A 12,898-nucleotide genomic window follows, 5' to 3' on the forward strand; every position below is an offset into this window, starting at 1 on the left:
GCATCCGTTCAGCTGCCTGAGAAACCTTTGCAGCTAGGACGGTCCCCTGGACTTGCCTCTTGGAGCTAGTCTACACATATCTATACACTAGAACCATCTGGTTAGGGGTCTGATTTTTTTTTTTTTTTTAGCCACAATAGTTATATTGGTACAACCCTTAATATGGACACAGCAAAACTGCTGTAAAGGTGGTTTATACCAATATAGCTTATCCCCTAGTGCGTCCATACGACTGGGTTGTACCATTTTAACTAAACTGGTATAAGTAAGTGGTACAATTGGTGTGGGTAGATAAGCTCTTAATACAGTGCGTAAATATGCATTGGCTCTTCTACAATGAGGTGGATTTCCCCTTAGGAGTCTCCGGGAGGTACATAGGAGACAGCACTGCAGAAATTTCTGCTTAGGCCCTTGAATTATCTTTCGTTCTATTTCTTGCTCAAATGAAACCATGAGAAACTGATTTTTTTTTTTTTTAAATTCCAGAAGGATGCTGGGACACAGCTCCTGCTGGTAAAAAAAAAAAAAAAAAGGCAGAGCTCAGAATCCTTGTGAGCAATTGCTCACTGCAAAGTACTGCCAGGAACTATAACTTGAAGGAGGGAGCGGGGGAGGGAAGGTCCAAGACGATCATTTAGAAATCTATCTTTTAAAAAGGAAAGAAAAGAAAAGGTTTGCTATGAAGATGAGCCTTTGCATGCCAAGTGTCAGCAAAATTTCACTGCCACATTATAAACCTCTGGGAAAAAAAAGAGATTTAATGCGGCTTATCAATTAAAGAGGTTATCCATTGTGCTAATAAATTTTACAGAACTGCAAATACTTCTCAACCTCCTTTCCTTCTCCACGTGTGTCAGGGAAACCACTGAGATCTTTGGGGGGACTGGAGACAAAACGGGGCTGAACTGCTCTGCAAGCCGTTCCTGTACATAAAATGAGGCTGGTATCCTCAGCATAGTTCCCAGGGGTTAGTGCACCACCTGACCCCTTACCATTCATCATCCCAGAGCAGTCACTCATCGTGAAAGACGCAGCATGGACACTATGTGAATTATCTCTGACCCCTGCAAGGGGTGGCTCCTCCAGATCAGGTTGAGGTCATCAGGAGGGCAGCAGGGAGAAGTTTGCCTGCCAGACCTGCAGATAAACAGAGTCCTTCAGACTCCGGAGGGAAAGGTGATAGGTTCATGTCACGAACCTGTCCTCATGGCCAGAGTAAAAGTGCCACAATTGCCATCATCAGCATCAGCACAGAGGTGCCATGGTGGGCAATAGTGTTTCCTGGCATTCTGAGCATCCCATCTCTTCTCTTGGGTCAGCTATGGGCAATGCATGAATCCATACTCAGCAACCCAAATGGGTCAGACCAGCCCCATAAACCAAGCACAGGGACACACCCCGTAATCCCGGTGTATATTGTAGGGTATCTGGTCACAATGCCAGAGAGTTTGAATGGCCTGTTAGCATTTCAGTTAGAAGGCCAAATTCTTAGGTGTTTATAACTTAGTCATCAAACATTTGCTTTGGACAGAACTTTAGTGTACAGGAGCAGAGGATTTGCCATCTTGGATCAGATCATTGGTCCAAATCCAGTTCCATGCTCTGGCAGTGGCCAATACCTTTTGCTTCTAAGAAAGGGAAGTCCCCATATTTCATTTAACTAGGGTCCTAATCCCTGCAATGAGAATCCAGATGGAGATTCTGGAGGGACTCTTTCTCTACAGTAGGTGCTGAGAGGAAGACATTTCCTTGCGTCTTTCCAGCCCAAGAGAATTTTTGAAATCAGTTAAAAAAAAAAAAATTAGCCGGGGTCAATTTTCAATCATAAAAACTGAAAAATTGAATAAATAAAAATAAGTTAATTGGTTTCAGATGCTTCTTCCCCTCCCTCATTTAGGTCACAATGCTGCAGACTTACCCTTATGCTTAACTTTTAGCATATGAGTAAGGCCATTGAGTTCATTAATGGCCCCAATCCTGCAAACGCTTATACATGCAAGTGACTTTACCCACAGGAGCAGTCCCATTGACTACTGAGTTCAGCAGGACTAACCCCACACGTAAAGCTACTCACATGCAATAGTGTTTGCAGAATCAGAGCGTTAATTAATTAATCCAGCAAAGACTTCCACATGGGCTTAATGCTACATAACTATTGAGTTCAATGGAGCTATTCATGGATGTAAGAATTTGGGGGATCGTGAATTCAGTATGGTTTAGAAATAAAATTGGATGAGTGATGAATCCGTAATGATTACTAAAATTAAATAATTAATCTGGTCCAATCACATTTGAGATTCTGTAAGAAAAAATGTTAATAATTGTGACACCGAGGTTTAAAATTTGGCTTTTGGACATGCATTGCCATTTTTTTTCCATAACAAGTTTTACTAGGCAGCACAAGCACCTTATAGCATTGACAGAGGAAATCAAAGAGACTCCTAGGCCCCGATCCTGGAAGTGCTTACACACATGCTTCCCTTTGGACACGAGTAGTTCACTAACGTGAACGTGTGTGAGACTGTGCAGGACAGGGGCCCCAAGAGTATTTCTGATCCCTTTAATACAAGCTCTGGATGCAAGCTTAACCAACAGACCGAAAGATCTGCAGACCTTTAACCAGTCACATATTTCTGGGCTGACATTGGCTCAACATACGTATGTGAAAAAACCTGCAACAAGAGAGTTAAAATTGGCCGTTTTCCTTTTGGATAGAGGGGGAATCCACGTCTCTCCAAACCAACTAATGGCCCTTGCCAAGTTGTTATTTCCTCCATATTGGTCCGAGCTCAAGGTTTTAGTGAGAATTGAAGTTGTGTCCACTTTCCTATAGGTTAGCAACAGGGACTCCCGGTGGGCCCCCTTCCGCCACAGCCTGTAACAGGAAAGTCCCTTTGGGGAAAACTAGCAGGGCAACTCAGGATGCTAGTGTGCTGCTGCACAGATCCCCAAACACTACTAAAGCTGTGTCAGAGGAAGGAGGTGTGTGAATTCCAGCTCTGCATGGGGCCTGATGGAGGGTGGTTTTGTTGCTGTTTTATTTGTTTGTTGCAGAATCACATGGCGAGTAAACGTTTCCATTACTCAGCGCCTGGGAGAATAGGAATAGATCCGTGGGGGAGCGGGAGGATGTGAGTACTCCCTGGAATTTTAATTCCACTCCCCCACCACAGGCAGAAAATCAAAAATAAGGAACTGCTTGTTCCTCAGCTTTGGCAGGTGATTCAGCTTTCAGGAAACAAGATCACTTTAATCGCTATCTGTTGGCTATTAGTTTGTGTTACTGCAGGGAGGGACCAGGGGCAAGACTGTGTCCCTAAGTCACTGCTGACGTTGAGTGGGTGGGAAAGAAGGAGGAGGACTGCACACACTGGCAGCTGTTCCTAGAGGCATTGTGCCTTAGGGTTCCAGGCTTGCCTGGGCTAGACTCCCCGGTACAGTAGTTGTGGGATAGGCATGCATGGACTGGGACTGCGTGGGGAAGAGAGTTCCTAGCATCCTCTATCGCCCTTGTGCACCCGCACATTATAATATATGGAGATATACAGATCTCATAGAACTCGAAGGGACCCTGAAAGGTCATCGAGTCCAGCCCCCTGCCTTCACTAGCAGGACCAAGTACTGATTTTGCCCCAGATCCCTAAGTGGCCCCCTCAAGGATTGAACTCACACCCCTGGGTTTAGCAGGCTAATGCTCAAACCACTGAGCTATCCCTCCTCCCAACCCACAGTCTCATAATATATTGTGTGCAAGTGGATGACCCTACGCTGCAGTGAGAAAATCTGGCCCATGATTGGTGGCATCACGATGGCCCTAGAGCAACAGAAAGGGATCCAGAGAGACAAACCTCTTACAGAGGAGATGAGAATGAAGGTCCCGCACCAGCGCTTCCACAGGGTACCATGAATTCTACCACCTCCAGATTAAAAAAAATCACCCCCTCCTCTGCCCACTTCCCCCACCCTTCTGCCCCAGCTTGCACCACAGCTCTTTATACAACATTTATTCTGTTTTCATTAAGTCTTTGCAGGTTCCAAATATAGGCAAACCTCTCAACTTCCCCTCCTGCCAGCCTCATAAGTGCGTCAGCTGGTCCCTGCAAGGGAGGGCAGGGAGGGGGGGAGGAATTGTTTCTGCTGATCACAGGATAGCACAACTAGCCAGGTGCAGAACGTGGCCAGGGGAGCTTCCTTATTCTAGTTTTGTTTACTCCCAGATGCAGGATACCTGGTCCGATAAGGAAGTAGTCTGGCTAATCCAATCTATGGTGTTCCTGGGGCGAGGACGCCCATCAGTGTGGGATCTACATGCCAAATGCAGTCATTTCAATTCACACTGAGTTAACCCCAGTGGGATCTGCTCTTCGCTTTGCCAAGGTTCTGCCTCTTGAGCTCACGGCGTGCTCTTTGTGCCTGTGGAAGCTCACCAGGAGCAAGGCATCTTGTGCAGCGAGTCTCTCACTGGGAACATGGGGTAGGGGGAACGGCGATGCCAGCCCCATGCAGGGGGCAGGGCAGGGGGCAAGCGAGGGCCAGTTTCAAGCAGGGTGGGGGTGCACATTTTCCCTTTGGGAAATATGGTCACCCTATGCAGAGGGCTCCATCCACACAGAGGGCTGTTGGGGGGCGGGGGCGCGTGGCAAGCACATGGTCAATGGACAGATGATTACACAGACATCATTCCAACCTACTTCCCCTTGTGGAGGGAAGGCATAGTAGACAGGGAGCCTCCTGCAGCCCTGAGGCTTTCAGATCAGCTCCACAGCATAGTGAGGAGGATTCCACCTCCCTGGCTTCCACAGAACACCCTTGCACACAGCCCACTCATTCAGACTGCCTGGGGGCCTGGGTTTGACCCTTGACATGAGGTCTTAGTGCAATAATTTAAGTTCCCTGTTTTGCTTTTGGGACCATTGCAGGCTGAGAGCCATGAAAGCACCGGGAGGTTCACAGACACAACGTCCATACAGACTTGCTTCCAGACCATCTGAGCATAGCTCATGGTACCAGACAAGCCATACTGGAACCCCTGGGTCGTTGCTGGCTTCCTCATGCCATGCAGCCATCCCTCAGCCCCTCTACAAAGCCGCCTGGCTGCACCCTGAATAAATCAGAGAGGAGGTCCTTGAGGCCAGTCTATGTGTGAGAGGAGTGAGTGTTGATGGCAATAATGTCAGCTGTAAAGCGCAGGTGGATTGAGGCAATCCAATTAATGATAAATAATAATTAAAAATAAAAACCTCCAGAGCATGCATCTCATTCTTAGGGGGAGCAAATAGCAGGGCCTGGGAGCTTTCTGCTTATGGGCCAGATCTTCAACTGGTGCAAATGGTCTTAATGGAAGTCAATGGAACTATGCCGATTTACCCCAGAGAAGGATCTGATCTTATTAGTTTCCCAAATCAATATTCCTCCTTCTTCCTTTCTCTCTCAACTAGCTGTTATAGCCAGGACCTTTCCCTCCTGCTCAGAAGACAGGGCACTATCAATGCCATTTAGAAAAAAAACTAACGTACTGTACACCGTGCAGGTGACATTACCATCACCAGCAAGCCCTGGCCCTTAGTATTATGCCGACACGGTGGACTTCAAATTCAAGACCTTTAGCTATAAAAACGAGAGCCCCATCAGCTAGGAGACCTATAGCAAAACCCAAGCCAGCAGTAAGAACAGCACACATTAGTAGGCTCACCTTATTCCTGCAGTACACATAGACAACAAGTCAACCCTCCCCACTTTTTTTGGATCAGACAATAATGGATAATTGGAACAGTAGCACAGCAAGACCATTTCTCTCTTCTCCCTTGTTGCAGTCATAGTCTCTATTCTCCCACTGAGGGGCCCCCAGGAGCCTCACTAACCTTGGTTCCTTGTATGGTAGACAAGAGGACTTCTGCTACGCTAGCTCTACGCTGGGCACAGCTTGCATCCCCTTTGATTGTATACTTCCAAAGCCTTTTATAAAGATGGACGTGCCAGGAACAGCGTTAGCTCGTCTGGACTGGCTCCTTTCTGCTTGTTATACTGGATGGCTAGCTACTGGCTTCCACATGTTAAGTTCTCAGTCTCCAGCAGGAGACAGAAAAAACGAGACGAGCTGGGGGGGGGTCACACACACACACACACACACACACATCTCTAAAGAGGAGTCAGTAAACTGTACAGCATCTGTCTGATACAATACTAGACGCTAGGGAAATTGCTTCATGCACTGTCTATAACTGTCAGCCTAGACTGTTATCTTGCTGTCTACAGAGGCAGGAAAGAGGTTACATGGGACAGGCAGAAAAAAAGGGCATCAGGATCTGACACATCTCCATCTTTAGTCTAGAAAGCTCATCAGCTGAGCCTGAGTGGAAGCCTTCCTGGTACTAGGAAATAGTTTATTCAATGAGCTTCTGCCTCTTCCTCCTGCCTTCCTCTTCCTCTCCCAAACCCAAGGGATTAACTGTGCATGCCAAAATGGCAAATAAGACAACCTTCTAATCAAGCAAAGGGAGGAGAAGAGGGACGAGGTGTTGAATGACAGTTACCAGGTTAGACCCAATACCTGCTTCCACTGCTTTGAATCCTTGGGGATGGGCTCTTGACACCTCAGGGGAACTTTGCTCCCCATTTGCATTTGTTTACCTGAATAATATTGTTGTTTGGATCCATGAAGTTCTATAGTATGGGGTTTCTCAACTGTCCCGATTACACTCCCTCCCCACAGGACACGCTTTGAAAAGGCTCAGACTTGTGTCTTGCCTTCCTCTGTTTGATGTACAGGGTATTTAAAATTGTCTTACTTTTCTGCTCTTCCAATGCCTCTACCACACTTCTTGGCACAAAATCCTATTTTCTGCAGAATGAAACACCTCTCTGGGGATGCACAGAGAAAGGATGCTTTAGGAAACTCGATCAAATGGACCCTTCCTATTCATAAGCTCCATCAGAGACCACAGTAACGGTGGCCCATGCAGCTCTTTCCATACAGCACAGAAGCATGAAATATTAGCTGGTCACGTCTCAGTATCTTACAGTTGCCTAAAGTAGCAGTTCTCAAACTGTTGCTGGTAACATGGTGCTAAAACTAGATTCGATTTTTTTGTAGTTGACACAGGGATGTTGGGTGAGGGCACGTGGCCTATGAGACAATTTCTCGACTTAGCGTGTTGTCCATTCTGTGAAGAAGCTTGAACCCTGCTGGCCTAAGGATACACCAAAAATAGCTGACCTGCTTCTATGTGCTATTGTGGCTGCTTCAACGTAGTTTTGAGGACACATCTTGTGACACTGGTGCTTTGGGGGGGACTTTGCCTGTCAAATATGGACAGAAAGACAAGATGGGAAGTACTGACTTCTAAACACCCTTCTTCCCCTAGTTCAATCTGTCCTACATAGCAACAGTAAGGAGACTTTGTCTCAGATGTTCAAAATGGCCAACATAGACCAGGCACTCCCAGCTGCGTCATAGAGACTAGCAATGTCATGGAAGTATCAATCAGTCATATGGCTCATAAAGTGCTCCCAGCAGACCCAGCAGCAGTGGTGTCAACCTCATCTTCTATGCATGTGCTATATCCTTCCAACAGGAAAGGAAACATTCTGAAGATCCTCCCCTCTCCCTACTCCCTGAAAGGAGAAAGAGAGAGAAATGTGGCTGGGGACCCTCCCCTGGGGCGAAATGTCAGCCCTGGAATGACGTGGCAAAGTCATCTCAGTTGGGTGTAGAAGGGAGGAGGGAGTGTGTGGGGGCTGAGGAGGAGTGGGTCGGGATGGAGTTGCAAATAAATAAGGACAATGCACAATTTATGAAGACAAGACAGTAGTAAGTGCTATTCACCCAGAGTGTAAATTGGTATTGATGCCACAACACGGTCCAGCCAAAAAATAATGATGATGATAATTTAGGGCCTGCACTATATCTCACTCAAGGCACAGCCTCATCAGGCAGCAGCTCCCACCCTGCCTACCTCTCCCCCTTCTCTTTTCATTGGTGTCCTCCTAAATCAAAGACACTCAATGCTGATTTGATTATATTCCCTTATTTTATTTATCAGCCATTGCTCGCTCTCCCCCTCTCTCTGCAAGTTCTCAGCGTGTGCCTCCATCGTTTTTCAGTCCCTTGCAATACTCAGAGGAACAAGCCTGTCTCTAGGCCACAGGAATTAGAATCCCTACCAGCGTGCGTGCCATCCTCCACAGCTCCTCATTCGTCATCCTTTAATCTCGCCTGTTTTATGCTCCAGATCCTGGCTACCCGGTCCTGACTTTCCAGGTTTATAGTCCTGACTTACTTCCCTCCTGAAACATTTTACAGCTTAGTTATTGGCCCTCAGGGTCCTCATTTACACAAGCGCTGTTTTCACTATAGTTAAGACTAATTCACTGGGTTAGTTTGCTCTTGCATCCTGCACTACCATCAGCTCCCAGTCTCCTCTCTCAGGCAGGGAGGTGAGGGTTCCTCTAATGGATGGGAGATTTTTTATTATTATTATTATTTTCCTTTAGGGTGTTGCAGTTCCTGAGTTAAATTCTCCCTCGGTTTGACACAGCTCTGTCTGTCTTTCTCTGGCACGCACCCGCCCTCAGGGTGGCCTTAGGATTTCTGGGACCCCAAGGGGGAGAATTAGCCTGCAAGCTGTTTCCCTCCTCCAGCTCCACTGGTACAGGGAGACATCAGGCGAGAGTCAAGGTAAAACCTTGGGAGCCCAGGTGCGTCCTTTGTTTGTGCCTCAGGCCTGGCTGACTCCATTCGGCTCCTGTAGCATGCTACCCTGGGTTTTCCTGGGTTTTTTTATTTTTCTCATTAAAGAAAAAAAAATACTTTCCCTGTCATTTACATTCATTTCCTCACCTGGGCTTTATATGGCTGCTGCATGACCATTAGAGCCCTACTTTTCTATTACTTTTAACAGACACACACACACATACACACACATGGCATATTTCAATAAATCTCCCCAGCCAGGGCTCATTTTCCAGCACTGCTTGCCTTCCTCGGCTTTCACAGCTCCCGCTCCAGCTGGGTCTTAGATTTATTTGGTTTATGTACCAGTTTTCTTATAAAACACAGCAGAATCAATGCTTTTCTCTTACAATCGCTTGGCTGTGCCCAAGGAACCTCCTACAGGGCAGGGAGATCCCTTTGTGGGCCACCTGGCCAACCTGCTTGGAGCCCCAAGGGTTGCACCCAGTGTGCACAAAATGGGGCCGATTGCAGCTACGCTCATCTGTAGTTGGAGAATTCTGTCTCAGGGAGACTACATGTCCCAGCATGCAATGCTTCATCTTGATCCCAGTAGTCCAGCCCACAAAAACTACTGGACTCCATCTATATCAAGAAGAAGCATTGCATGCAAGGAGTCCGAATCCCTGTGGACCGCACTGCTCTACAAAAGATGAGTGTGAATGCAGACCACATTGCCGAAGTATAAGCCTCATTTCAGCCACTCTTCACCTTATGAATCTATCAAACGTCCTTTACAGATATCCCTGTAATAAGATATTGGGCCTGATTCTCCATTGGCTTGCCCCTCCCGTAGTCGTGTGCACCTGTACAAACAAGGTGTAACATTCTACCACTGGTGTATGTGTGATTGGGTAGCAGAGGTATATCTGTGAACACAAGGTACACAGCTGGGGAGAATCAGAGCCATCGTACCTAATCTTTTCCCAATATTCCAAGTAAATTAAAGAGAAACTATAGTTCTGTTACAGATTCCCACACACCAGCATTCTGAGGATCAGATCCACATGCTGATCTCTGTCCCCTGTGAACTATTTTACATAAGCATAATACAAAATAACAAAATTAATTATAATAAGGAATAATTAATGAAGAGTGAATCTGCAATTAATACTTTGCCCTTCTATAGCACCCTTTCTCTAAGGTTTTAAAAGCTGTCTGCCATACCTATGAGAGGTAGTTATATATTGCTATCCCCATTTAACAGATGGATAAATTGAGACAGAGAGAAATTAAGTGGGTTGCACATGGTCATACAGTGATTCCGGAACAGAATCCAGGAGTCCTGACTCCCATTCCTTTGGTCTTAGCACTAGACTAACTTCTGTGGTTCTGGCCTCAGGTTGGTTTCTGAATGACATGAGAGTCTTAAGTGTTTGATATACACTTGCAAATGAAGACGGGAGTTTTCAAAGGAGCTGGGCACTGGCCTAACTCTTCTTGTTGGAATCAGGAGGTTGAGCACTTTGGGACATGCCCTCTGCAGCGCAGAATCGACAGAACACTGCATTTTAGAGATTTTTTAAAATACCAAACCCAGAAACAAAAACAGCCACACGAAATCAAGTGCCTCAGAGCACCAAGAGTTCAGCATATTTTAAGTCTGTAATTTTTCCAGGACAGTTTTCTCAGCAGCGTCACCATGACCAGCAATTCAGATGCCCCTTGGAGGCCATGCTACAAAAATCCTTTCACTTACACTCTTTTTTTCTCTGATCTACACAAGCTTTGTCACCTCAGGTGAAAAATACCCTTTAAAAAAAGAAGTATGCACTGAAATACCATGTGTCTCCATGCACGCACTTATCGTGGTCATATGACCATCGGGGATCATGTGATTATCTTCAGCGTCTGTTCCTTCCTTTGCCTCGTCTCATTGCCACGTGACCCTTTTCCACCCTCTGTAACGTGCTGCCTGCTGATGTGTTTTCACTTGAACACACTGCTGACTGGGTTCCTCCAAGTGCAGGCAGTGGGAGGGAAAAACCAACACTCTCGCGTGTGTGTCTGTTTCCTGGCCTGGCGTGAGTACCTTATCACTGGTGCCAGCAAAGTTAAGTTCACTGAGCGATAAGTGTGCCGAGGGATCCCCTCAGATCCCGCTGCCAGCTGGTACAGGCAATAAAGACACAACACATCATAAATTCCTGCAAACCTCACTTGTTTGAAGGGCAGAGCAGTCCTGGTCTAATGTATTTAGTAGCCAAAAAAAGGTGGGGGGAGGGGGCGGACTTGAAATCTGACATAGCCGTTTCTATTCACTAGACAAAAGTATAACAGCAGACTCGCTGAGCAAAGCAGGCTGGGCGAGTGGGGGCTGCCTGTTGGTTCTGAGTTCAGGACTCCTGCCTGCTCCACAGCCCCTTCTAGTCTATATTCAGGGAGGCACTGATGAGTTTCAATGGGATTCATGTCCAGTCCTCCTTGGCTAGGGAGAGGAACATGTGCAATTTTTTGGAGGGGTGGTCATTTGTTTGCATGTCAGAGTGATATGGGTCGTGCGTAGTGTGTCTGTTTGTGTGTTGGCCTGTGTCTGACAGAGATGACAGAGCGATCATGTTACCCTCCAGTGGATGCAGCCTACAGAGGACCTAAGCCCAAACACCACTGCCCAAGTCTGAATGTTTCACAGGTTACCACTAGTAACATATAAATAATTTTACAACTCCGCTACGTGCTCCTGTTATTATATCACTCAGGAGACAACACCTTTGGATCTGGCTTTCCTGAGCATCCTCATTGACTCTAACAGGCCTCCTCATGTGAGTAAGGCATGTAGGATCAGACTATCCTACTTTAAGACATGACTGCAGGCCATGAAAGTGTCTCTGATATGGACCCACAGTTCTCCAGGCTATGTTACCTGGTTCGGTTGTCAGACCCTGGGGCAGATTTGTCCAAGCAGCAGTGTGTCCCATGCCATGGTCAGTTTCTGTGTAAGTCCTGCACATCACCACAGCCAAAACAAGAGACCGTATATCAGCACCAGCCTTCCCAGAGAAGCCTCCTTCTATACTCAGCCTCTCTCAGCTGCAAATCACCATTTAACTGTCTTGCAATGTCCTCCTGCTCCATTAAAGTTTTGTGGAGCAGAGCCAGGCACTGTAGGGAGCATGGGGGATCCCTGAATGCGCATGGTATGCTGGCCTTGCGGGGGTTAAGTAGACAATACATGAAAGAAGGTTTGTTCAGGGTTGGGGAGAATATGCCTCTAACTAGGGGATAGGGATTAAAGCACCAATTCATTGTCTCCAATGATGCTTCTTCTTTGGGATCTTGAGATCTGTGCTCTAGGGACAGTGTGCACAATATGTCCACTACATGGTAAGAGAAAAGGCACCAGGTTGTGTTAAAGAACCGCTGCTCTGTTCCCAGAGGCTGGCTCTGAACCCATGAGTCAGGGATGGGGGCATCACATACCTTGTCTTTGCTAGTGTTACCCTCCAACATCAGTGATGTAAGAGCTCAGCCTTGCCCATTCTTGGCTCTCCAGCCTGGGGTCTTCCTCAGGGCTGTGCTGGGTGGACCTAGAAAAACAAAAGGAAGCAAATTAAAAAGGTCCATTTGGGAGGCAGTAGCTGAAAAGCAATTACTAAAGGGAAAATGGGTAAAGCCCCCCCGTCTCCAATATAATCCTGGTTGCAGCCAGAGCAGCAAGGCTTGAATGGGAGTCTCATGGCAGAATGAATGCTTGAGCCTCCCCTTCCCCCTCTGCCATACGCTGGAGGAGAGAATGACTGGCGGCTGAAAGTCCAAAGGGAGGCGATGCACAAAAGACCTTAATTAGAAAACTGAAAGCAGCAGCACAAGGGGAGGGGGCGGGGGATCTGAACCCAAGGTCAGCACTGCTGGGGTAAGTCTCCCAGGCACCACTGGCTAACTGACCTTCATAATCACCCACTTGAGCAATGGTATGGGGGGGGGGGAAGAGGGGGGAGAAAAACACCCTCAAATGTGTGCGTGTGAGTGGTGGGGGGAGACTTCGCTTATTTATCAAAGTTAATTAAAAAAATATATCCAGTTTAGATTCAAAATCCCAATCCAAATATTAACCCCTTCCTGCCCCCGTGCCAAATCTCCTAAGTAAACAAACTAAATCTTAGGCCCAAGTTCAGAACAGCCCCTTGGGGCTCCTGTGCCTTCCGCTTCCTCGCCTTACAGATTACA

At 46.9% G+C, this 12,898-nt stretch overlaps 1 protein-coding gene across 2 annotated transcripts in view; it reads right to left on the reverse strand.

Moving 5' to 3' along the window:
• Window positions 1–12,451, reverse strand: part of SAMD11 (sterile alpha motif domain containing 11) — a 245,313-nt gene extending 232,862 nt beyond the window's left edge. Inside the window, exons 1-2 of one of the 2 annotated variants that reach the window (XM_034753603.1) lie at window positions 12,152–12,451; window positions 11,595–11,674 (exon numbers count right to left, since the gene is read on the reverse strand). The gene's annotated coding sequence lies outside the window, so the exon portion shown is untranslated. The remainder of the gene's footprint in view (window positions 1–11,594; window positions 11,675–12,151) is intronic. The other variant, XM_034753608.1, reaches the window with a different exon arrangement.
• Window positions 12,452–12,898: the final 447 nt, after the last annotated feature.

This window comes from Trachemys scripta, chromosome 19, assembly GCF_013100865.1.
Source record: "Trachemys scripta elegans isolate TJP31775 chromosome 19, CAS_Tse_1.0, whole genome shotgun sequence".
NCBI classification, from domain to species: domain Eukaryota; kingdom Metazoa; phylum Chordata; order Testudines; family Emydidae; genus Trachemys; species Trachemys scripta.